The sequence below is a fragment of the Dermochelys coriacea genome, chromosome 1 (assembly GCF_009764565.3).
Source record: "Dermochelys coriacea isolate rDerCor1 chromosome 1, rDerCor1.pri.v4, whole genome shotgun sequence".
NCBI classification, from domain to species: domain Eukaryota; kingdom Metazoa; phylum Chordata; order Testudines; family Dermochelyidae; genus Dermochelys; species Dermochelys coriacea.
The window spans coordinates 101114756-101138619 of NC_050068.2; the positions used below are offsets into that span (position 1 = coordinate 101114756).

At 43.3% G+C, this 23864-nt stretch overlaps 1 protein-coding gene across 2 annotated transcripts in view; it reads right to left on the reverse strand.

Annotated features, from left to right (window-relative positions):
- The window catches only part of NALCN (sodium leak channel, non-selective), a 389689-nt gene that overhangs the window by 261454 nt on the left and 104371 nt on the right, over window positions 1-23864 (reverse strand). The window lies entirely within an intron of this gene.

Sequence of the window (23864 nt, forward strand, 5' to 3'; positions counted from 1 at the left end):
TCAATAAGTAACAAAATGACACCAACACACAGATATATGACAATTTTACACATATGGTATATTCTGCACCTCGACACCCTTGAAGTGATTCTACCCAATATACTTTACAAAAGTAACATTCTCTGCATGTACCAGAATCTAACTAGTCCACATGTGACCGGGGCTATCTGCAGTATTCTAAACTACATCTGCTAAATTTTCTGGTTTGCCTACTTAGGTCTTCATTGTCAAATAACTTCAAGTTACAATGATATTGTGGTAATGTGCTATTTATTTGGAATTTTTTTTATTTTATTGCTATGGACTCACTGGTGGCTTTGCCATAATTGTTGTGGTGTCTCTGAAGCAGATGATGAGTCTGAAGACCTTGTCCACACTTGCAGCAGTGTGTAGGATACAAGTAGCTACATGCTGCACTGAAAGGCAGGCACCATTTACACTCACCGCAATGTGTAACTACATGCAATAGTGAAAGGCTGCAGCAGGGGGGATGCAGTGAGGAAAGGCTCCAGCAGCTCCTCCCTGCCAGAGCCTTTCCCTGTTGCTGGAAGCTTTCACTACATTGACGAAAGGCGCCAGCAGCGGGGAGGCAGCGGGACACTGCACTGCTACGAACAGCAGTGTAGATGGGGGAGGCACTGCCTGATCATGCAGAGAGCCAAGTAGGGTATAAACCTATATTTCAGGCATATAGGGCACTCTACTCACCTAACCCATGTCCCACCAACTACATTACTATTTATACCCATACTAAACGGGCTGTCATCAATATAAAGGGAAGGGTAAACATCTTTAAAATCCCTCCTGGACAGAGGAAAAACCCTTTCACCTGTAAGGGGTTAAGAAGCTAGGATAACCTCACTGGCACCTGACCAAAATGACCAATGAGGAAACAAGATACTTTAAAAAGCTGGGGGGGAAAGACATTTCCAAACGGACTCTTTCCTAATAATATACCGGTTAGACGTTTGGTGGTGGCAGCGAAAGTCCAAGGGCAAAAGGTAAAATGGTGTGTACCTTAGGGAAATTTTAACCTAAGCTGGTAAAAGTAAGCTTAGGAGGTTTTCATGCAGGTCCCCACATCTCTACCCTTGCATTCAGAGTGGGGAAGGAACCTTGACCTGAAGTTGTTTTTACCTAAGAGCAACTAGAGGGGTTTTCTGTCTATTTGCCTGGAGACAAAGGTGTTAGTTTTTGGGGAGGTTTTTTGGATTTTGATTTTTTGAACAAGAAGCACAGATCTTTAAAAGGAATTTTTTTTTTCCTTTGGGATGCTGAAAAGCAGGTTTTTGGCTGAAAGCAGTTAGAGTTGTTTTTTTTCCTGTGCTTTGGGGCCAGACTGGAGACAAAAGGGAATTGTCTTTTATAAGCTGGAGTTTTCTCTACCTAAAGGCAGGGTAGTTAACCTCCTGCAGGGAAATTCACCCGTCTTCACAGACCTGAAGAAGTTTTTTTTTTTTAATCTAAGAGTAACGAGAGGGGTTTTCTGCCTATTTGCCTGGAAACAAAGGTGTTAGGTTTTTTTTTAAAGGATTTCACTGTAGGCTGACAATCACTATCAGAGAACATAGGTATCTGGACAGCACAGCAAAATTTTACAAGCCAAGTTTTTTTTTGTTCATTTTCTTTCTAACTCTCAGGTGTAAAGTTAATTAAAAACAGAGAGGTCAGGATGACAGACTCCACGGTTCAACAAAAGCTGGAATTAGCCAGATTTGAGATTGAGGAAAAACAAAAGGAACATGAAAGACAGAAAGAACTCATGCGGATGGGAATGGAGGTAAGGGCCAAAGAAATGGAGGAGAAGGAAAAAGAGAGGAAGCATGTGGAGGAGGAGAAGGAAAAAGAGAGGAAGCATGCACTGGAGATGGAGAAGGCAAAGGCTGAGCAGAATATACCAACAAACCCTAGCAATCCTTCTCCAGGTACCACTTCCCATCCCAGAAAGTTCCCCACCTACAAGGCAGGCGATGATACTGAGGCCTTCTTCGAAAACTTCAAAAGGGCCTGCCTTGGGTACAGCATCTCTACAGATCAATATATGGTAGAGCTGAGGCTGCAGCTCAGTGGATCTTTAGCTGACGTGGCGGCTGAAATGCCTAAGGAACACATGAACCAGTATGAACTGTTTAAAACCAAGGCGAGAGTCAGAATGGGGCTAACACCTGAGCATTCCCATCGGCGGTTCAGAGCCCTAAGGTGGAAACCAGACGTGTCATTTACCTGACATGCCTACCACATTGTGAAACATTGGGATGCCTGGATATCAGGAGCAAGTGTTCGCAAAAAGAAAAGGAGTACTTGTGGCACCTTAGAGACTAACAAATTTATTAGAGCATAAGCTTTATGTAGACTCCCTCCTCAGGCCCTTCGTTACCAGCACTCCCAGCTATCTTCGAGACACCACCGATTTCCTGAGGAAACTACAGTCCATTGGTGATCTTCCTAAAAACACCATCCTAGCCACTATGGATGTAGAAGCCCTCTACACCAACATTCCACACAAAGATGGACTACAAGCCGTCAGGAACAGTATCCCCGATACTGTCACGGCTAACCTGGTGGCAGAACTTTGTGACTTTGTCCTGACCCATAACTATTTCACATTTGGTGACAATGTATACCTTCAAATCAGCGGCACTGCGATGGGTACCCGCATGGCCCCACAGTATGCCAACATTTTTATGGCTGACTTAGAACAACGCTTCCTCAGCTCTCGTTCCCTAATGCCCCTACTCTACTTGCGCTACATTGATGACATCTTCATCATCTGGACCCATGGAAAAGAAGCTCTTGAGGAATTCCACCATGATTTCAACAATTTCCATCCCACCATCAACCTCAGCCTGGACCAGTCCACACAAGAGATCCACTTCCTGGACACTACGGTGCTAATAAGCGATGGTCACATAAACACCACCCTATATCGGAAACCTACTGACCGCTATTCCTACCTACATGCCTCTAGCTTTCATCCAGATCATACCACTCGATCCATTGTCTACAGCCAAGCGCTACGATATAACCGCATTTGCTCCAACCCCTCAGACAGAGACAAACACCTACAAGATCTCTATCATGCATTCCTACAACTACAGTACCCACCTGCTGAAGTGAAGAAACAGATTGACAGAGCCAGAAGAGTACCCAGAAGTCACCTACTACAGGACAGGCCCAACAAAGAAAACAACAGAACGCCACTAGCCATCACCTTCAGCCCCCAACTAAAACCCCTCCAACGCATCATCAAGGATCTACAACCTATCCTGAAGGACGAGCCATCGCTCTCTCAGATCTTGGGAGACAGACCAGTCCTTGCTTACAGACAGCCCCCCAATCTGAAGCAAATACTCACCAGCAACCACACACCACACAACAGAACCACTAACCCAGGAACCTATCCTTGCAACAAAGCCCGTTGCCAACTCTGTCCACATATCTATTCAGGGGATACCATCATAGGGCCTAATCACATCAGCCACACCATCAGAGGCTCGTTCACCTGTGCATCTACCAATGTGATATATGCCATCATGTGCCAGCAATGCCCCTCTGCCATGTACATTGGCCAAACTGGACAGTCTCTACGTAAAAGAATGAATGGACACAAATCAGACGTCAAGAATTATAACATTCAAAAACCAGTTGGAGAACACTTCAATCTCTCTGGTCACTCGATCACAGACCTAAGAGTGGCTATCCTTCAACAAAAAAGCTTCAAAAACAGACTCCAACGAGAGACTGCTGAATTGGAATTAATTTGCAAACTGGATACAATTAACTTAGGCTTGAATAGAGACTGGGAATGGATGAGTCATTACACAAAGTAAAACTCTTTCCCCATGGTATTTCTCCCTCCCACCCCACCCCCCACTGTTCCTCTGATATTCTTGTTAACTGCTGGAATTAGCCTACCTGCTTGTCACCATGAAAGGTTTTCCTCCTTCCCCCCGCTGCTGTTGGTGATGGCTTATCTTAAGTGATCACTCTCCTTACAGTGTGTATGATAAACCCATTGTTTCATGTTCTCTGTGTGTGTGTATATAAATCTCTCCTCTGTTTTTTCCACCAAATGCATCCGATGAAGTGAGCTGTAGCTCACGAAAGCTTATGCTCTAATAAATTTGTTAGTCTCTAAGGTGCCACAAGTACTCCTTTTCTTTTTGCGAATACAGACTAACACGGCTGCTACTCTGAAAGGAGCAAGTGTTAAATCTCCAGAAGATTTGCCCTTCCTAATGCAAATGGAGCAGTTCTTAGAGGGTGTTCCTGAGGAAACCGAAAGATACATCCTAGATCCGAAGCCCAAAACTGTAATCGAGGCGGGGAAGATTGGAGCCAAATGGGTAGAGATGACAAAAAAGAAAAAAACTGGTCGCATTTGGAGCAGATACCAGAAGGGACAACCTCAAACCACACCCTACTATAGGGGGCAGCCCAAGGCCCCAACTACCCCCCAAGGAACCCTCCAGCCACCTTATCGTCCCGCCACACCGTTCTCTAGCAATCCCCCTCACCCCAGTGACCTGTCAGCTGGACAATGTTTTAAATGTAACGAGCCGGGGCATGTAAAGGCCAACTGCCCCAAGAACTCCAACAGATTACAGTTCATTGAACTGGAATCAGATCAGAGGTCCTCAGGCCCAGATACCTCCCAGATACCCTTGGAGTGGAGGGAAACCGTGAGTGTGGGCGGGAAGAAGGTCACCGCGTGGAGGGACACTGGAGCACAAGTGTCAGCTATCCATGCTTCCTTAGTGGACTCCAATTTAATCAACCCAGAGATCCAAGTGACAATTCAACCCTTCAAGTCCAACTCTTTCAATTTGCCTACAGCCAAGTTGTCTGTCCAGTACAAGGGCTGGTCAGGAACGTGGCCTTTTGCAGTCTATGATGATTATCCCATCCCCATGCTGTCGGGGGAAGACTTGGCCAATCATGTGAAGCGAGTCAAGAGGGTGGGAATGGTCACCCGCAGCCAGGCTAAACAAGCCGTCATACCTAGCTCTGTTCCGGAAACTTCTACCAGGACCTACCAGGTCAGAGGTGATGGACCCAGACACCAGGCCAATGTCTGCAACAGCAGTAGTGGATCCAGTCCCAGAGACCCAGACAGAGCCAGAACCGGAACCGGCAGAACAACTAGCACCAAACCCATTGCCAGCACTGAATCCAGTACTTGCAACCCCAACACCAGAGGGCCCCACCGAACCTGAACCAGCAGCAGCCCATAACCCTACACAAGAGGCTCAGCCGGAGCCTGAACCCCAATGTAGTGCACCAGCGGAGAGTGGTTCACAGTCAACGGAAACAGCCCCATCTCCTACATCGCTTCTAGAGGAAGCAAGCATAGGTCCACAATCCAGTGAGGAACTGATGTCTCCAGCATCAAGGGAACAGTTCCAGATGAAACAGGAAGTAGATGAAAGCCTCCAAAAAGCTTGGACGGCGGCACAGAACAACTCACCGCCTCTCAGCTCTTCTAATCAATCCAGGTTTGTTGCAGAAAGAGGACTTTTATACAAGGAAACTCTTTCTGGTGGACACCAGGAAGACTGGCATCCTCAGAGACAGTTGGTAGTTCCAACTAAGTACCGGGTCAAGCTCTTGAGCTTAGCCCACGATCATCCTAGTGGCCATGCTGGGGTGAACAGGACCAAAGACTGTTTGGGGAGGTCATTCCACTGGGAGGGAATGGGCAAGGATATTTCTACCTATGTCCGGTCTTGTGAGGTATGCCAAAAAGTGGGAAAACCCCAAGATCAGGTCAAAGCCCCTCTCCAGCCACTCCCCATCATTGAAGTTCCATTTCAGCGAGTAGCTGTAGATATTCTGGGTCCTTTTCCGAAAAAGACACCCAGAGGAAAGCAGCACATACTGACTTTCATGGATTTTGCCACCTGATGGCCGGAAGCAGCGGCTCTAAGCAATACCAGGGCTAAAAGTGTGTGCCAGGCACTAGCAGACATTTTTGCCAGAGTAGGTTGGCCCTCCGACATCCTCACAGATGCAGGAACTAATTTCCTGGCAGGAACTATGGAAAGCCTTTGGGAAGCTCATGGGGTTCCATTGGTTGCCACTCCTTACCACCATGAAACAAATGTCCTGGTGGAGAAGTTTAATGGAACTTTGGGGGCCATGATACATAAATTCGTAAATGAGCACTCCAATGATTGGGACTTAGTGTTGCAGCAGTTGTTCTTTGCCTACAGAGCTGTACCACATCCTAGTTTAGGGTTTTCACCATTTGAACTTGTATATGGCCGCGAGGTTAAGGGGCCGTTACAGTTGGTGAAGCAGCAATGGGAGGGATTTACACCTTCTCCAGTAATTAACATTCTGGACTTTGTAACCAACCTACGAAACATCCTCTGAACCTCTCTAGCACTGGCTAAAGAAAATCTACAGGATGTTCAAAAAGAGCAAAAAGCCTGGTATGATAAACATGCTAGAGAGCGTTCCTTCAAAGTAGGGGACCAGGTCATGGTCTTAAAGGCACTCCAGGCCCATAAAATGGAAGCATCGTGGGAAGGGCCATTCACGGTCCAGGAGCGCCTGGGAGCTGTTAATTATCTCATAGCATTCCCCACCTCCAACCGAAAGCCTAAGGTATACCATATTAATTCTCTAAAGCCCTTTTATTCCAGAGAATTAAAGGTTTGTCAGTTTACAGCACAGGGACGAGATGACGCTGAGTGGCCTGAAGGTGTCTACTACGAAGGGGAAAGTGCTAGTGGCGTGGAAGAGGTGAATCTCTCCATGACCCTTGGGCATATGCAGCGACAGCAGATCCAGGAACTGTGCACTAGCTACGTGCTGACGTTCTCAGCCACTCCAGGACTGACTGAACGGGCATACCACTCCATTGACACAGGTAATGCTCGCCCAATTAAAGTCCAACCTTACCGGGTGTCTCCTCAAGATAAAACTGCTATAGAATGGGAGATCCTGGATATGTTACAGATGGGTGTAATCCGCCCCTCTGGCAGTGCATGGGCATCTCCAATGGTTCTAGTTTCCAAACCAGATGGGGAAATACGTTTTTGCGTGGACTACCGTAAGCTAAATGCTGTAACTCGCCCCGACAACCATCCAATGCCATGCACAGATGAACTATTAGAGAAACTGGGACGGGCCCAGTTCATGTCTACCTTGGACTTAACCAAGGGGTACTGGCAGGTACCGATAGATGAATCCGCCAAGGAAAGGTCAGCCTTCACCACCCCTGTCGGGCTGTATGAATTTAATGTACTCCCTTTCGGGCTGCGGAATGCACCCGCCACCTTCCAAAGACTTGTAGATGGTCTCCTAGCGGGATTAGGAGAGTATGCAGTCACTTTGACAATGTGGCCATATTTTCGGATTCCTGGGAAGAACACCTGGAACATCTACAAAAAGTCTTGGAGCGCATAAAGGAGGCAGGACTAACTATTAAGGCTAAGAAGTGTCCAATATTACGCCATTGTCTACGTTCTGGAAAAGCTACGCCCATATGTTTGGGGATGGCGTTTCCACCTGCAAACTGACCATGCTGCGTTACAGTGGCTTCATACTGCCACGGGAAATAACAAAAATCTTATTCTGTGGAGTATAGCTCTCCAAGATTTTGATTTCGACATCCAACACATCTCAGGAGCTTCTAACAAAGTGGCTGATGAACTCTCCCATGAAAGTTTCCCAGAATCAACTGGTTAAAATCGTCCTTGAGATGTGGAAAATATTGTTAGTCTTTATATACTTGGTAGTATATTTAGACGTGTATGTGTTTTATTAACTCTGTTTTTTCCTAGAGCTTCAGGAAGAAAACCCAGCCAGCGTTTCATCCTATCTGTGATTTGGGGGGGCATGTCATAAATATAAAGGGAAGGGTAAACACCTTTAAAATCCCTTCTGGCCAGAGGAAAAACCCTTTCAACTGTAAAGGGTTAAGAAGCAAGAATAACCTCGCTGGCACCTGACCAAAATGACCAATGAGGAGACAAGATACTTTCAAAAGCTGCGGGGAGGGAGAAACAAAGCCTCTCTCTGTCTGTGTGATGCTTTTACCAGGGACAGAACAGGAATGGAGTCTTAGAATTTAGTAAGTAATCTAGCTAGATATGCGTTAGATTCTGATTTCTTTAAATGACTGAGAAAATAAGCTATGCTGAATGGAATGGATATTCCTGTTTTTGTGTTTTTTTGTAACTTAAGGTTTTGCCTAGAGGGATTCTCTATGTTTTGAATCTAATTACCCTGTAAGGTATTTACCATCCTGATTTTACAGGTGATTCTTTTTATTTTTTCTTCTATTAAAATTCTTCTTTTAAGAGTCTGAATGCTTTTTCATTGTTCTTAAGGTCCAAGGGTTTGGGTCTGTGGAAATTGGTGAGGATTTTTATCAAACCTTCCCCAGGAAGGGGGGGTAACTTTTGGGAGGATTGGGTGGAGGAAGACGTTTCGAAATGGACTCTTTCCTAATAATAATATACTGGTTAGACGTTTGGTGGTGGCAGCAAAAGTCTAAGGGCAAAAGGTAAAATAGTTTGTACCTTGGGGAAGTTTTAACCTAAGCTGGTAAAAGTAAGCTTAGGAGTTTTTCATGCAGGTCCCCACATCTGTACCCTAGCGTTCAGAGTGGGAAAGGAACCTTGACACAGGCATGTAGCATATGTACTCTACACGCTGTCGTAAGTGCAAACCAACCCTAAGAGTCACACACTGCCATCCAGGTTCTCCCTTGTTTTTGAGGAGGAAGTATGCTCTGAAGCAACCTTATATCCCCTCACTCCCTTGCAAGCCAGGTCACAATCTGGCCAATATTAGCAAACTAACAGGTCTTAAATCAAATATGTTTATAACTGCTGCACAATTAAACAATTCAAATTATAATTATCCTAGAGCATATTGCATCACTTTAGAACATTATATATGTAAAACATATTATAGCTCATTTCTACTAACTTTCACAGCGACGCTTTTTTGTTTGTTTTTAAAAAATCATATGGGGGGAGGGAGTAAAAGTCAATTCTCCCTACATAGTGCACGTGTTGAGACAAGGCCAATCACTGTAAACTGGTCACAGTGTAGCTCTTGTCTGAAAATGGAAATCTTCCATTTAGAAAACAATTACCTCCATCATTCAGTGACTGCAGCTTTCCTTATCCAGAGCTACACAGTCTTAATGGAATTCTGTGATAATTAAACTGATAAGACCTAATTTAGCATGCAATGACAAGTTTCTAATAGTCTGATTTCCTGATCTGCCCACTGGCGAAGAGTTTCCTGCTCTATTTTCTGGCTGAAATTAACAGTGTCTTTTTTCAGTGGAGTTAAAATCTCCATATGGGCTTCACCCTGTTCATACTTTTTTGTATTTAGTCCTCTTCACCTTTTCAGACAGCATGTCTGATGTTCATTGCTTAAAACAAGCTGCTCAGCAAAGAGTTATTATGTAAGTCTGGCTTCAGTTCTTTTCTAACAGCCACTGGTGCGGGGGCGGGTTGTTTTGGTTTAGAGCAGCTCTTTTTATTTTCTCAGTTAATTCTCATTAGGGTTGATGGTCTTAATGTGTGCTGATTTCTCTTTGACCATGGCATTCCGAGTGAGTATGTGGTTTTCCTGAGTTCTGTGTTTAGCCTTTAGAAGTTATCTGAATCCTTGGTTAGCACTCTGCAATCTCAGGAAGCAGAATTGTCATTGCTGATTACAGACCTGGACCCTCAACTCAGGCTTCTTACAGGGATTCCATGCAGACTGTACAAAAATCCATTTGCTGACTTTGACTTTAGAGAGTGCAATCCAACTGAACATCATTTATGGAGACCTTGCTGTGCTGTAGCTAAGGCTTCAAAAACAGGTGACAACAAAACAGAAAGGCTTCGACAGTGGAAGAGAAGCTGATCTCCAGAGGGTGAAGAGTTTGCTGAGGTCCCAATCTCTTCCCATATCTCAACACGTAGAGCCTAAGTTTGGCTTTCAGTTACAGCTGACAGTGAGTGAGGGAACTGACAAGCCACACACCCTGGTATCAACCCTCAGAGCAGTGCCTGCTCTAAGTCAGTGGTTCTCAAACTAGGGCCGCCACTTGTTCAGGGAAAGCCCCTGGCGAGCCGGGTCGGTTTGTTTACCTGATGCGTCCACACGTTCAGCCGATCGCGGCTCCCATTGGCTGCAGTTTGTCGCTCCAGGCCAATGGGGGCTGCAGGAAGGGCAGGCAGCACATCCCTCAGCTCGCGCCATTTCCCGCCACTTTCACGCCCCATTGGCCTGGAGCGGTGAACCGCAGCCAGTGGGAGCTGCGATCAGCCGAACCTGCAGACGCGGCAGGTAAACAAACCGGCCTGGCCCACCACGGGCTTTACCTGAACAAGCAACGGCCCTAGTTTGAGAACCACTGCCCTAGGTAATGTACTGAAAGTTCTGGGAGGATATATCAAGCAGTAGCTGCGACTACATCATTTTACAGGATTCAGGGTCATACCAGCTAAGCTAGGGCTTCCTATCTGCCCCATGGAGTTTCTAGCCATGCAGGTGGTTCTGAGTCTCCCAGTTCTTGTGTGCCGGGTGATCAGTGGTGTGCCTCATTGTTGCACTGGAGCATAAAGGACATGGGGATGAAACAGATTCTTATGTCCTCTCCCCCTACCCCTGCATTATGCCCACACAGGGATGCACACAAACTACCCTTTCGGGCTTGTCACTGGGAAATTACATTATGTTAGAACATCAGGGTTGTGGTAGCTAATATGATGTTACACCATGTAGACAGGGATGGTCACATTTAATATAATATTACCTGCCCACCAGATTAACCAGAGATTATGTTAAATACTACAGTCCCTGCAGTGCCTGTGATAAGTTGTGTTTGGCATCATGTTAGTTACCATGAATAAATTCCTTCTAAACTGCGCAGCCGCGGAGCAGCCTATTAAGCGCTGCGTAGGCACTCAGGCTGCGGCAGGAAGAGATGCCTCTCCCCTAGCCCTGGACCTGCCGTAGTCGGGGGAGAGGCACCCCTCCCCCAGCCCCAACCCAGCCCTGGCCTGGACCTGCTGCAGCCAGGGGAGAAGTGCCTCTCCTGCCCCAGCCCAGGTGCTGCTGTGGGGAGAGAGAGCTGAGAGGAGTCCTCTCTCCCTGCTGTAGCCCTGGGGAAGCCTGCATCCCAAACTCTCATTCCCCAGCCCCACCCCAGAGCCTGCATCCCCAGCCAGAGTCCTCACCCCCCTGCACTCCAACCCTCTGCCCCAGCCCTGAGCCCCCTCCTACACTCCGAATCCATCAGCCCCACCCCCGCCACATGAATTTTGTTATGTGCACCTATATGGAGGTAATGTAGTTTTTAGTGTGGATGAGCCTTTAAAGAACACATTCCTGTACTGCAAACACCATAGTAAGCAAAGGGACTTGAAAAACCCAAAACTTTTATCTTGAACTCACAGGTGAAAATGATCCTAAATGGCTCTCAAACCCAGGCTACATTGGGCTTCATTAAGAAGCAATATTATAGCGGAATGTTATGTGTCGGTAAGTGAGCATGTCTGAGTTGATGTAACTTACCTGCAGAGAATCTGGGAAAAAGGTGTAATACGTGTAAGAAGATGCGAGTTGCATCTTCTTCCAGTCTTGTTAGGTACCTTTTATTTTTCTCGCTTCTAGCCCTGCAGCTTGTGAGATACATCATTTTAGACTCTCTTCTACCCAGATTTAGTGGGCCAAATTCTCAGGGGATGTAAGGTGCACATTGGTAAGTGGTGTGAATCACCGTTCGTGTAACATATACTTGTGGGAACGGAAGGATTAAGGTACACCAATTTAGACTCTACTCTCAATCTGGCCCACAGTATGCAAATACCATTCCTATAATCTGGGTGGAGATTTTCTAGAATGGTGGTGGATTTATCTGTCTGAACTTTATTAAAGTAGTTCCACCTTATTTTCATTCCAAGCTTGCTTTTTCTTTAATTGACTCTCTGCTATATTTGAAAGCTTGCTAACCCCCCTTTAAGGATGTACATGCTGAACTGCCAGTAGTAAGGAGACTGATTCCCCACAGCACTTCTCCTTGTGTTGTCATTCACATTTATGCAAAGAGTGCAGGGTGAGTGCACAATTCTACCTAATCAGACTAGCAATAGGAAAATGTATCTTACCTTGCTGAAAATTTCCTTTCTTCTAGTGGTAAACTCTGCAGGTCACTTACAGTGGGTCTTCTTTTTCAGCCTGCTGAGAGGCACAACTAGAACTATCAGTCAGGGAAGGATGGGAGTTGCCAGCCCCTAGAAGACCCCATCAGTATGAAACAGCGCCTGCTCATACATTAAATTCTTGAGGTATTAACTAACAAGTTATTGAGCATAGTGAAATTTGGAAATCTGAACATTTCCTACTGCTGAGCAGATATTAATTCCACTTTAAAACATGGTGGTGAAATATATATTCATATGTTGAGAGGCAAAGGTCATCCCATGGCAGGGCCGTCCTTACCCATACGCAAAGTACACAGCTCCGTAGGGCACCAGGATATTTGGAGCACCAAATTTCTTGGTGCCCTATGCAGCTGCTTGCTTCTCCTGCCCCTCCAGCCAGATTTGTCCTCCCTGAGTCTGAGTAGCAGATCAGTCTGACAAAATGCACACTTTGTATTTACACGCTACACACTACAGTAATAATCTATGCACAACATATGGATAGTAAGGTATGAGTTGAGAACTAAGAACTGTTACGAATATAAGCTGAAATCAATATTGAAGTGTGTTTACCAGACAAGTCTGGGAAGTGAGTAAATCTGTTTCTCAAAGACAAAGGACAAATTGACGATCCGAGCCAGGTGTCATCAAAGTTGGTGGGCCATCACCTAACAAGTGGCCATTCTTTAGCATGAAAGGGTTGGGGAAGGCGGGAAGGAAAGGGACAGGGAAGGCAAATCTACAGTTCAGCAAAGAGACGTAAAAAGATACAGCATGGACTTCTTTCACCACTGGACTCCATGTTGCCTTCTTTACTGTTAGTATAAAATTTGCTTTGAGGAATAACCTTCAGAAAAATGACAGGTTTCAGAGTAGCAGCCGTGTTAGTCTGTATTCGCAAAAAGAAAAGGAGTACTTAGAATCATAGAATCATAGAATATCAGGGTTGGAAGGGACCCCAGAAGGTCATCTAGTCCAACCCCCTGCTCAAAGCAGGACCAAGTCCCAGTTAAATCATCCCAGCCAGGGCTTTGTCAAGCCTGACCTTAAAAACCTCTAAGGAAGGAGATTCTACCACCTCCCTAGGTAACGCATTCCAGTGTTTCACCACCCTCTTAGTGAAAAAGTTTTTCCTAATATCCAATCTAAACCTCCCCCATTGCAACTTGAGACCATTACTCCTCGTTCTGTCATCTGCTACCATTGAGAACAGTCTAGAGCCATCCTCTTTGAAACCCCCTTTCAGGTAGTTGAAAGCAGCTATCAAATCCCCCCTCATTCTTCTCTTCTGCAGACTAAACAATCCCAGCTCCCTCAGTCTCTCCTCATAAGTCATGTGCTCTAGACCCCTAATCATTTTCGTTGCCCTTCGTTGTACTCTTTCCAATTTATCCACATCCTTCCTGTAGTGTGGGGCCCAAAACTGGACACAGTACTCCAGATGAGGCCTCACCAGTGTCGAATAGAGGGGAACGATCACGTCCCTCGATCTGCTCGCTATGCCCCTACTTATACATCCCAAAATGCCATTGGCCTTCTTGGCAACAAGGGCACACTGCTGACTCATATCCAGCTTCTCGTCCACTGTCACCCCTAGGTACTTTTCCGCAGAACTGCTGCCGAGCCATTCGGTCCCTAGTCTGTAGCGGTGCATTGGATTCTTCCATCCTAAGTGCAGGACCCTGCACTTATCCTTATTGAACCTCATTAGATTTCTTTTGGCCCAATCCTCCAATTTGTCTAGGTCCTTCTGTATCCTATCCCTCCCCTCCAGCGTATCTACCACTCCTCCCAGTTTAGTATCATCCGCAAATTTGCTGAGAGTGCAATCCACACCATCCTCCAGATCATTTATGAAGACATTGAACAAAACGGGCCCCAGGACCGACCCCTGGGGCACTCCACTTGACACCGGCTGCCAACTAGACATGGAGCCATTGATCACTACCCGTTGAGCCCGACAATCTAGCCAGCTTTCTACCCACCTTATAGTGCATTCATCCAGCCCATACTTCCTTAACTTGCTGACAAGAATGCTGTGGGAGACCGTGTCAAAAGCTTTGCTAAAGTCAAGAAACAATACATCCACTGCTTTCCCTTCATCCACAGAACCAGTAATCTCATCATAAAAGGCGATTAGATTAGTCAGGCATGACCTTCCCTTGGTGAATCCATGCTGACTGTTCCTGATCACTTTCCTCTCCTCTAAGTGCTTCAGGATTGATTCTTTGAGGACCTGCTCCATGATTTTTCCAGGGACTGAGGTGAGGCTGACCGGCCTGTAGTTCCCAGGATCCTCCTTCTTCCCTTTTTTAAAGATGGGCACTACATTAGCCTTTTTCCAGTCATCCGGGACTTCCCCCGTTCGCCACGAGTTTTCAAAGATAATGGCCAAGGGCTCTGCAATCACAGCCGCCAATTCCTTCAGCACTCTCGGATGCAATTCGTCCGGCCCCATGGACTTGTGCACGTCCAGCTTTTCTAAATAGTCCCTAACCACCTCTATCTCTACAGAGGGCTGGCCATCTCTTCCCCATTTTGTGTTGCCCAGCACAGCAGTCTGGGAGCTGACCTTGTTAGTGAAAACAGAAGCAAAAAAAGCATTGAGTACATTAGCTTTTTCCACATCCTCTGTCACTAGCTTGCCTCCCTCATTCAGTAAGGGGCCCACACTTTCCTTGGCTTTCTTCTTGTTGCCAACATACCTGAAGAAACCCTTCTTGTTACTCTTGACATCTCTTGCTAGCTGCAGCTCCATTTGCGATTTGGCCCTCCTGATATCTTTCCTACATGCCCGAGCAATATTTTTATACTCTTCCCTGGTCATATGTCCAACCTTCCACTTCTTGTAAGCTTCTTTTTTATGTTTAAGATCCGCTAGGATTTCACCATTAAGCCAAGCTGGTCGCCTGCCATATTTACTATTCTTTCGACTCATCGGGATGGTTTGTCCCTGTAACCTCAACAGGGATTCCTTGAAATACAGCCACCTTAGAGACTAACAAATTTATTAGAGCATAAGCTTTCGTGAGCTACAGCTCACTTGTAGCTCACGAAAGCTTATGCTCTAATAAATTTGTTAGTCTCTAAGGTGCCACAAGTACTCCTTTTCTTTCTTCAGAAAATTGCATCTCAAAAGGGGACTGAACCAAAAAAGTGAGGGGCAAACACAACCCAAATTATCTCTCTCATTTCATCTCTCTCTTTCACCTAAGAGTACAAAAGAAAACAGCTTTTGGACCTTGGGAGAAGATCCTGGGCTGAGAGTTTGCCCAGCAATGTTATTACTTGTACTCATTTTGTAGTTAAATAAGCTTGTTTTATTCTTTAATCAAAACTAATCCAATGCTGTGAACTGTGTGGGAAACTCCATTTGAGATGGCAAGCTGTTGTATCTTGATTCCCTTAGAGGGGCAACAGACCTAACATAAATCAGGACTGTCCAGGAGAAGGCTGGACAGTGCTAAATACATGTTTTTGGGGGGAAAGATCTGGGACTAGAAGTGTATTGGAGTCACCCTGCAAGTAATAACCAAGGTTGGAGAAATCCAGAGTGTGATTGGTGTATGCTTCAGGATGCTGAGGTCAGAGCTGCTGAACCAGGGTGGTAGATATACATAGACACTTAGGGGAGGCTGTGTTGTGATACCCAAGTTGGAAGCTACAACAGCAAAGCATTGGAAGGCACCCAAGGTTGCATGGCAGGGGTGACATAGCCCCTCACTGGTCTGGATTGCACCCCAGAGTGTCACAAAGTTCTTGCAATAGAAGATCCTTTTGGTGTGGGAGGAAAAATGGAGGGCAGACTGCCAACAAAATCAAGTCTGAAAACCAGGGTTTCCTTAGCCAACATGGGGCCACCAGAATTACCTCAGGTTTCAGAGTAGCAGCCGTGTTAATCTGTATCCTCAAAAAGAAAAGGAGTACTTGTGGCACTTTAGAGACTAACAAATTTATTTGACATAAGCTTTTGTGAGCTACAGCTCACTTCATTGGATGTACGCAGTGAATTGCCCTGGGGAGAACTGTAAATGGTGGAAAGGCACACAGCAGTCCTTCCAGACATGGATGAGAGTGTGCATCTGTGAATCCACAGCAGGTTAGATTTTCATAGCTTGGCTGTGGATCTGGTGGTTCTTTGTTGATATAAGCAACTTCAACTATGGTGGACATCACTAGAACATCATGATTGTTCAACTCCGTGGCTACGGTTACTAGGGCATACCTGATTGCTCTGAGCTCAAGCCAGTTGATACTGGGTTGAAGCTCCTTGTACATATACAACCCTTATTTGGCTTTGTTCCCTGAATGAGCTCTCCCATCCTTTGCAACTGGCATCATTTGCCACTACAATTCTCTCCAGCTCTAAAATCTTGTGGCCTTCATAGTATCTACTCACTTCCAGCCACAAAGAGCATTCAATAGTGCTTTGTGCAATAAGACTGAAGTATATGGGACTAACAGGTCTTGAGGATCCAGAGAAATCAGGAACAGCTGGAGAGGACATATGTGGGATCCTGCACATGACAGGATGTCGGTGCATGATACCATCATACCAAGTAACAACATCAGAGCCCTAATACATGAAGTACAGAACTTCCTGTTGCCTTTTTAAATGTTTGTCATAGTACACTCCTCAATAACATGGAATACCATGAGCACATCAAGCCACATCTTCTTTCTAGATTGGCTTTCCATAAAATATCAAGTCAAATTCAAAGTCTCAGTCCTTATCTTCAAGGTCAACAACTCTGCTCTTCAGGCACAATGAAACTTTATACAATAAAGGTAAAACCGGTCTGTGCAGAAGATACAGCTTTCTCAGAGGCCAGTCCAAGATTGTGGAGTGAACTCCCCCAGGAACTACAGACTATCACATACTTTGTGACCTTTTACTCCAAGTGCACGGAGCATTTCTTCAGCCTTGCCTTCCCTAACAAACATACAACATAGTGTATATTAAAAAAAACCTCAAAACAAAAACAAACCAAAATACTCTACTGCATACACAATTCTCCTCCCCTGCCATCCCGAGAAAAGGATGAAAGAGAGAAAGAACCATATATCAGATGTTAGTCTTGTCACTTAATGCACTAGTAGAAGGTGCTCAGATACCAAGGTGATGAGGGTGATATAAAACCATATAGATTATAGACTAGTTCAGTAACCAATAAAAAGCTGCAATTATAAGTGAAATCAAGAATGGACAAAAAATTAAGCTTTCTGGGAAGTTGTTTATTTCATTTGAGATCCAATCATTGAGCTGGTGAAACTAATACCTAATATCCTAGAATACCAGGGGAATTTATGTTCCACTGAATGTTCTTACCAGCAGTAAAGTTTTCTTTGACTGACAGTACAAGACATCTGTATTAATCTATTCACATTAGTTTCACATGATTGCCTAGTTTAATGCAGGATTCAATTACTTTGGGTTTAACACAGCAATAAATTAAAATTCTGTGGGGAAGGAGTTGCTTGAGTTTTTCTAAGTTTTCAAAAACTTGAAAAACTTTCCTTATGCTATTTGCTGGCATAACTAAATGAATTCCACTCTCCATATTTCTGCTGAATTGTATGCATATAGCACAGTGGTACTCTGACTGAGGTTCGCAAGTCAAAAGTGGCTCTTTAATGTGTCTCCTGCACTTCTTTGCAGCACTTGATATTAAAACACTGTGTGATTTAATTATTAACCAATCTAAGCTCTTAACCAATTGTAGATGATAAAATAATAATATTTGGTTAGTCATTTTGCTGTGAGAATAATATAAATAAACTAAAAATATTTCCTCTGTCATGCTGCTTAAATATGACTATATAGCACTATAGTAAATGAAACAATGAATTCACATTACTGTGGCTCTTTTGGATAATGCTGATCACTAATTTGGCTCCTGAACCACTGAGGTCTGAGTATCACTTATGTAGCCCAATATTTTCAAAAACAGGAGCCTAAATTAGGCTTCTAATTCCATATTTAGGCAACTAAATAAATAGCCTGATTGTCAAAGCAGCACCAATTGACTTTAATGGGAGCTCTGAGTGCCCTGCATTTTTAAAGTCAGGACACTTATTTAGGTCCCTATATTAGGTGCTTAGCTTTAGCTTCCTATTTTTGAAAATCTTGCCCCTGTGGTTTAAATGTACTTTGTATTACTCATCCAGCACAAAATTAGTAACAGTTCTCTTTTGGGACAAGAAGACCATAATTATGGTCAACATTTAGGCCCTGATCCTGCATTTGGATCTGTGCAGGCAGTCCGATGTCCCTCATGGAGCCCCACTGGTTTTTAATTGCAGAAATAGAGCCTTACATACTACATTTAAACCACTGTTGTCTCTAATTTGTTCAATGCCAAGGTACTTTAGAAATGCAGTCTAACAGACATTCTAGAAGACTGTAAACCATAATATTTCTCACACATACAAAATTATAAATGTAACAGAAATAATAATAAAAAATGCTTCCAGGGGTTGGAACCAGCAAGTCACAAAGAAAGATACTCCCTCACAGAGTCTCCTTTTTTGATCAGTTTAGTCCTTCCAAAAATTCAAGGGGCCAAATTCTTCTTTGAGTTACCCCTGTGCAATCTCATCATCTTGCAAGGATGTAATGTACAAGGTGTAGCTGAGGAGAATAATTTGGCTCAAAAGCTGCTCATGTAATTCAGGGAACCAAAATGAAAGGAAAAATTAAGATTTTTGTCACACTGCCATATTTCAGTGTACGGCCCACACAGCCCTTCTATCTAGGAGGAATTTTCAGTCCTTCTATAATAATACGAAGCATGAAGAACACATAAGAGACTACCTCCTCAAGTCCCTCGCAACAGATCTGGCAGCCTATCTGGAAAAATAACTGTTTGGCTAATTCTGAAACTCTTGCTGGTAATGTTTCTAATGTAAAAAGGAGAGTAATAGGAATGGAAAATATTATAAACTTTGAATATGGAAATGTCTGAAAAGGGAAAAATCATTAATGTATTTTATTTTGAATGTTTTAGTTTATTGTACTGTGTTTTATCACACACTGAAAGAAAGACATCCAAGAATATTTGTCACATAAGAGCAATTTCAAAAATCCAAGAAAGGTGAGACTATAAAGTTTGTCACTGCAGAAGCTACATACTTTTCCATCATTTTTTATTACTGTTGCTGCTCATATATAGCAGTCCTTCCTATGTGCTCCAACTTGAAAATCCAGTGACCCCGTCTTGCTTCATCTCTGGGTTTTGGGAATTTTATATAAATCTTTGTGCAAGCGACTGGAAATCTGCCAGCTGAGAAATTATTATCAGTGTTGTTAATAAACCCCTATAGTACCAAGCATTTTGCTGAAGACACCAAACTAAAGACAATCTTGTCTGAAGAGCTTACAATCTAAAAGACAGAGAAGATGGGTCCCGCAGTGGGGAAGTCTAAGGAGAAAGAGTTTGCTTGGAATTTTTTGTAATTATTTGGTTAATAAATTAATAATGTATTTTACTTTCGGTGGGCTTTGTGGAGTTTTCGGAATGCACTGGAAAGATGAGGAGGTGGTAACTTGGCTGGCTAGAATCTGGAAAGCATTCTATTTCTAAGGGACAGTGTAGAAAAAAAGCCTGGAGACACACCTGGGAAAAGAGATGAATGGGACACTGAAGTTTGCCTCACTAGCGTAGTAGAGGAAGAAGGAATGCAGTGAGTATCATCTAAACTACTGCTTGCAACTCTTTGAGAATCAGTATAATGAAGCACTATCTAGATCTTAGAGATCCTGGCTGGTAAGAACGCATCCACACCAATTGTTCAAGCAAAGACTGCTGCCATAAAACTCCAAATCCTTCCCTTTGATGCATGAGGTAGATTTCAGTAAGAGATATGCAAGGACACAATTTGTTATTACCCTTTTGAAAATACTGTCCTGCTTATATAAAGAAATTGAATAGAATCTCATCAGGGACACATAACTTAATGTAAAAAAGGAGATGGAACAGATTTTGATCCCCTCAAAGAATTCCATGACAGGGCTAAAATTATGCCAGCTGCCAAAACAGCATACCGCAAAGGAAAAAATCTCTCTTAGGAGAAGGTCAAAATTTTGCCTTTTCAAAGCAAAGCTTGTACATAGGCAGTCTGAAACTTCTGGAAAGTCAGTAGTGAGGAAGGAATAGCTGGAATTACGGAATTACGGACAGTGAAGAAGAATATTTTGCCAAAAAACTGCCATCAAAGCCTGTAAGTGGCAGCTATGTTTTAGGTCTGTTTTTGTAAAATAAAGGGACACAACAAATTAAGTATAATTAAGAGATAATGTCAATGGAATAGAAAACTGTCACAGGATAATGCAGAGATAAAGACAAGCAATTTAAGGAAGATAAATGTTTAGGTGAAGCTGATATATTTACTTTCGGAGCAGGAGATATTAATCCTATGACAGTGTTATAGCTGAATCACTTCCTTTCTCTTATCTCTGGTGCACATTAAAGCCTCAATGTCTCAGGATTTTCTGATCAGAAAAAAAAAGTCCTCTTGCACTCCCACCATCGTGTACACTCATGAATCACATGCACAACAGGTTATCATTAAGACAAAAGCTGTTAGATAAATAATTATCTCCAGACCCGGATTCATAAATTTTAGGATCAGAAGAGACCATTATGATACAGTACACCCTCACTACAACAACCTTCATAATAATGAACCTTTGGATATAATGAACCCGGTCCCTGGATTCCTACCTCTAACTCTGGGGCTGCACCGGGGACTGAGAGTTCCTCCACCCTGGAAAAAATGGAGACAGTACTATTGCATCCACTTTTGCAAACGAAGGAAGGACTTGAGGTTCAGGTACCAGACTGTGACATGGGAGATTTGGGTACTGTTTCTTGCTTTGCCATAGTCTCTGACATTTTTTGTGTCTTAGCTTTGCTTAGCCAGAGCAATGTTTTGTTTACCAAGTTCTGATTTATGCTCACTTTAAATGCCTCACTTCTGACATTCTTCCGCAGTAAGAAATTGAATTGTTTCCCAAATTGCAGATAAAAATATCTCCTAACCAGTGTTATGGCCAAGAATTGTTTTTCATGTATTGGTGACAAACATTGGTCCAGACAACAAGTAAGAATTGGAACTATAGAGATCTGAGATCTACTCCCTCCTCACTAGAAGTAGGGTGAGCTTTCTGTATCTTCATTTCCCAATGTGTAAAATGGGAATGATAATAGTGTAATGATCTCACTGGCTCATTACTGGGCAAAGAGTGGGTTACAAGGTTTATTAGTCAATGTTTGTACTAGGCTTTGAAGATACACTGGTTGCCATTGAAAACTCTCCATTTGCCAACCATTTACCACTGCGATAGCAAAGTTTGGCCTATACTCCGAAGAGGAAATAATTGTTGGTACATATTGATTTTTTAAAAGTTGGTGTCAAATTTAATTATTATTTAATGGGCTACTAGCCTTGGAGAACAGCATTTGCAGAACTCCATGATGATACTGAGTAGATTTAGGTCACTTGCTTTTCACTTTATAGAGAAGATCTTTCATGGGGAAAAAACCCTACACAAATACCATAGGATATTTGTCAGTTTTTTAGGTTGATGAGTATGTGTGTCCATAAGAATATATCTCACTCCGTCATGTCAAACTTTGACTGCTAACATTCAGCTTGCTTGATCTGGATAGAGGAGGGATTTGAAGGCTTAAAGGGAAAGAGTGGGTATTGTGAAAGATGAAAGTTGCTGCAGCAGAAAGATATTCAAAGGATAACCAGACCAATTTGTTTTCATGGGTGCTGACTGTGGTTGCCTCTGTGTGTCTTTTTGTATTCTGTTTCTCTTTTCTTTTCCTTTTGAGTGTATTTGTAGCTGTACTTTTTATTGGTGAAATTAGTGGTGAAATTAAATGTGGCAAATGCATATCTGTAGATTAATTACAGGAATGTGTCCACACAGCATATGTGATGATTATTAGCCAGATGTTATTAATATCTGAATGTAAAAAGGGCATGTGCTGTGGAAAAAGTCCACATAGCATCAGATAATCGGTGCTCTATCTAATGCTGTAGTGTGCCTCCAGCAGTCGCCAGTAGCTTTGGAGGAAAGCAAATTACAAAATAAACCCAATACTGCAACAAAACACCCACTAAAAAAAGCTTCTTGTTAACTGTGCAGTGATGTGTATAAATGAATCATGATTACTTACATATAAAACTACATAGACTAAATTTAGATGCACGTTCAGACAAGTAATTATGTGGAAAATATAGTTCAATGGTTATAACCTCCAACCTGCCCATTTATTTCTGTGCTCCCATTTAGTTTCACAGTAGTCTTTGTGTTCTTTAGTGATGAATGTTGAAAATGTTAAAGTACATGCATATGCAATCACATACTTAATTAGACAGGTAATAACTGGGGTTTACCCATGTACCAGGACATTTTTCTGAACATTTAGTCCACTGTGTTTGTACAGTTCATGAAACTATCATAATATTTGTTACACCCTACTTAGCTAATAAGACCAAAGAATGAACTGAGGAGTAAAAATAAGAAATAAGTGACATAGTCCACATCTGAATGTTCCTGACACTTTCAGTGAGGTCATTTCTGAAGGATGATTTAATATAGGAAATATCAACCTTTCTAATATAGGAACCCAAACCAAAACAAGCTTAGAGTGAGAAACAGAAGGGATCAATTTTAATATTGAGGCATAGTGAGGAGCTGTACTATCCACATTCATGAACCCACCCTTTCATTCACATCCTTTCACTCACTCCCACTGACCCCTTCATGGACAGTGTTTGAAAAAATTACCAGACACATTAATAGATAAAGGACTCATCTAAGATGAATGGGCACTCTGTTCAGGAGCAACACCCATTTAGGAAGTTAATCTCTCTGCCCAACTGCAGGAAAGGGGATGATGCCTGGATTTCTACTAAGCATTTGTCCTTGACCCTGCTGTTCACGGAAGTTGTTAAATCTGAAGCTGCTTGCCAACAAAGAGTGAGGGCTATTTATTCTCTCTGCTGTTGCTGCTGCTATTCCCTCCCACTCCAGAATCTCCTGGCTGCTAAGACAATTATGGATCTGGGGGTCTTTGCTAGCCTATTCCTATTCCTATGGCTCTGCTTCATGGCTCATACCTTCCCCTGACCTGACTCTTGACAGTTTCACTCTTTTCCACAGATTTCTCCAACAGTAGCAGTGAAACTGACCAGTTTTGTCAATTTCATTATGTTTCCAAACTGGGAAAGCTTTGAAGCAGACACACTTGAGGGGCCTAGAGATTTAGAAAGATAACACCATACACTTGGTTCACATTATCTTCCCAATTATGTTATCAGCAATACAGGATATTATTATTATTATTATTTGTATTGCAGTGGTGCCTTGGAGCCCATGGACTGGGACCCCATTCTGTTAGACACTGTACAAACACACACTAAGATGGTTCCTTCTCCAAAAAGCTTTTTTTCTTTTTTAGAAAGAAAGTTTAAACTCTGTACTGTACTTGGACAGCACTTGCACAGTAAGGCTTCTTCTTGGCCCAGGCAAGACAAATGTATTTCTCAAGCCCTTCAAGATGGTGCAGAGGACAATGCTGACCAGAATACAAGAGCACATCAGAAAACAGCAGAGAAGAGTTCTAGGATCGGTATGTATTGTACTTCATTTAAAAACCGAACAAAACGGAAAATAGAGTT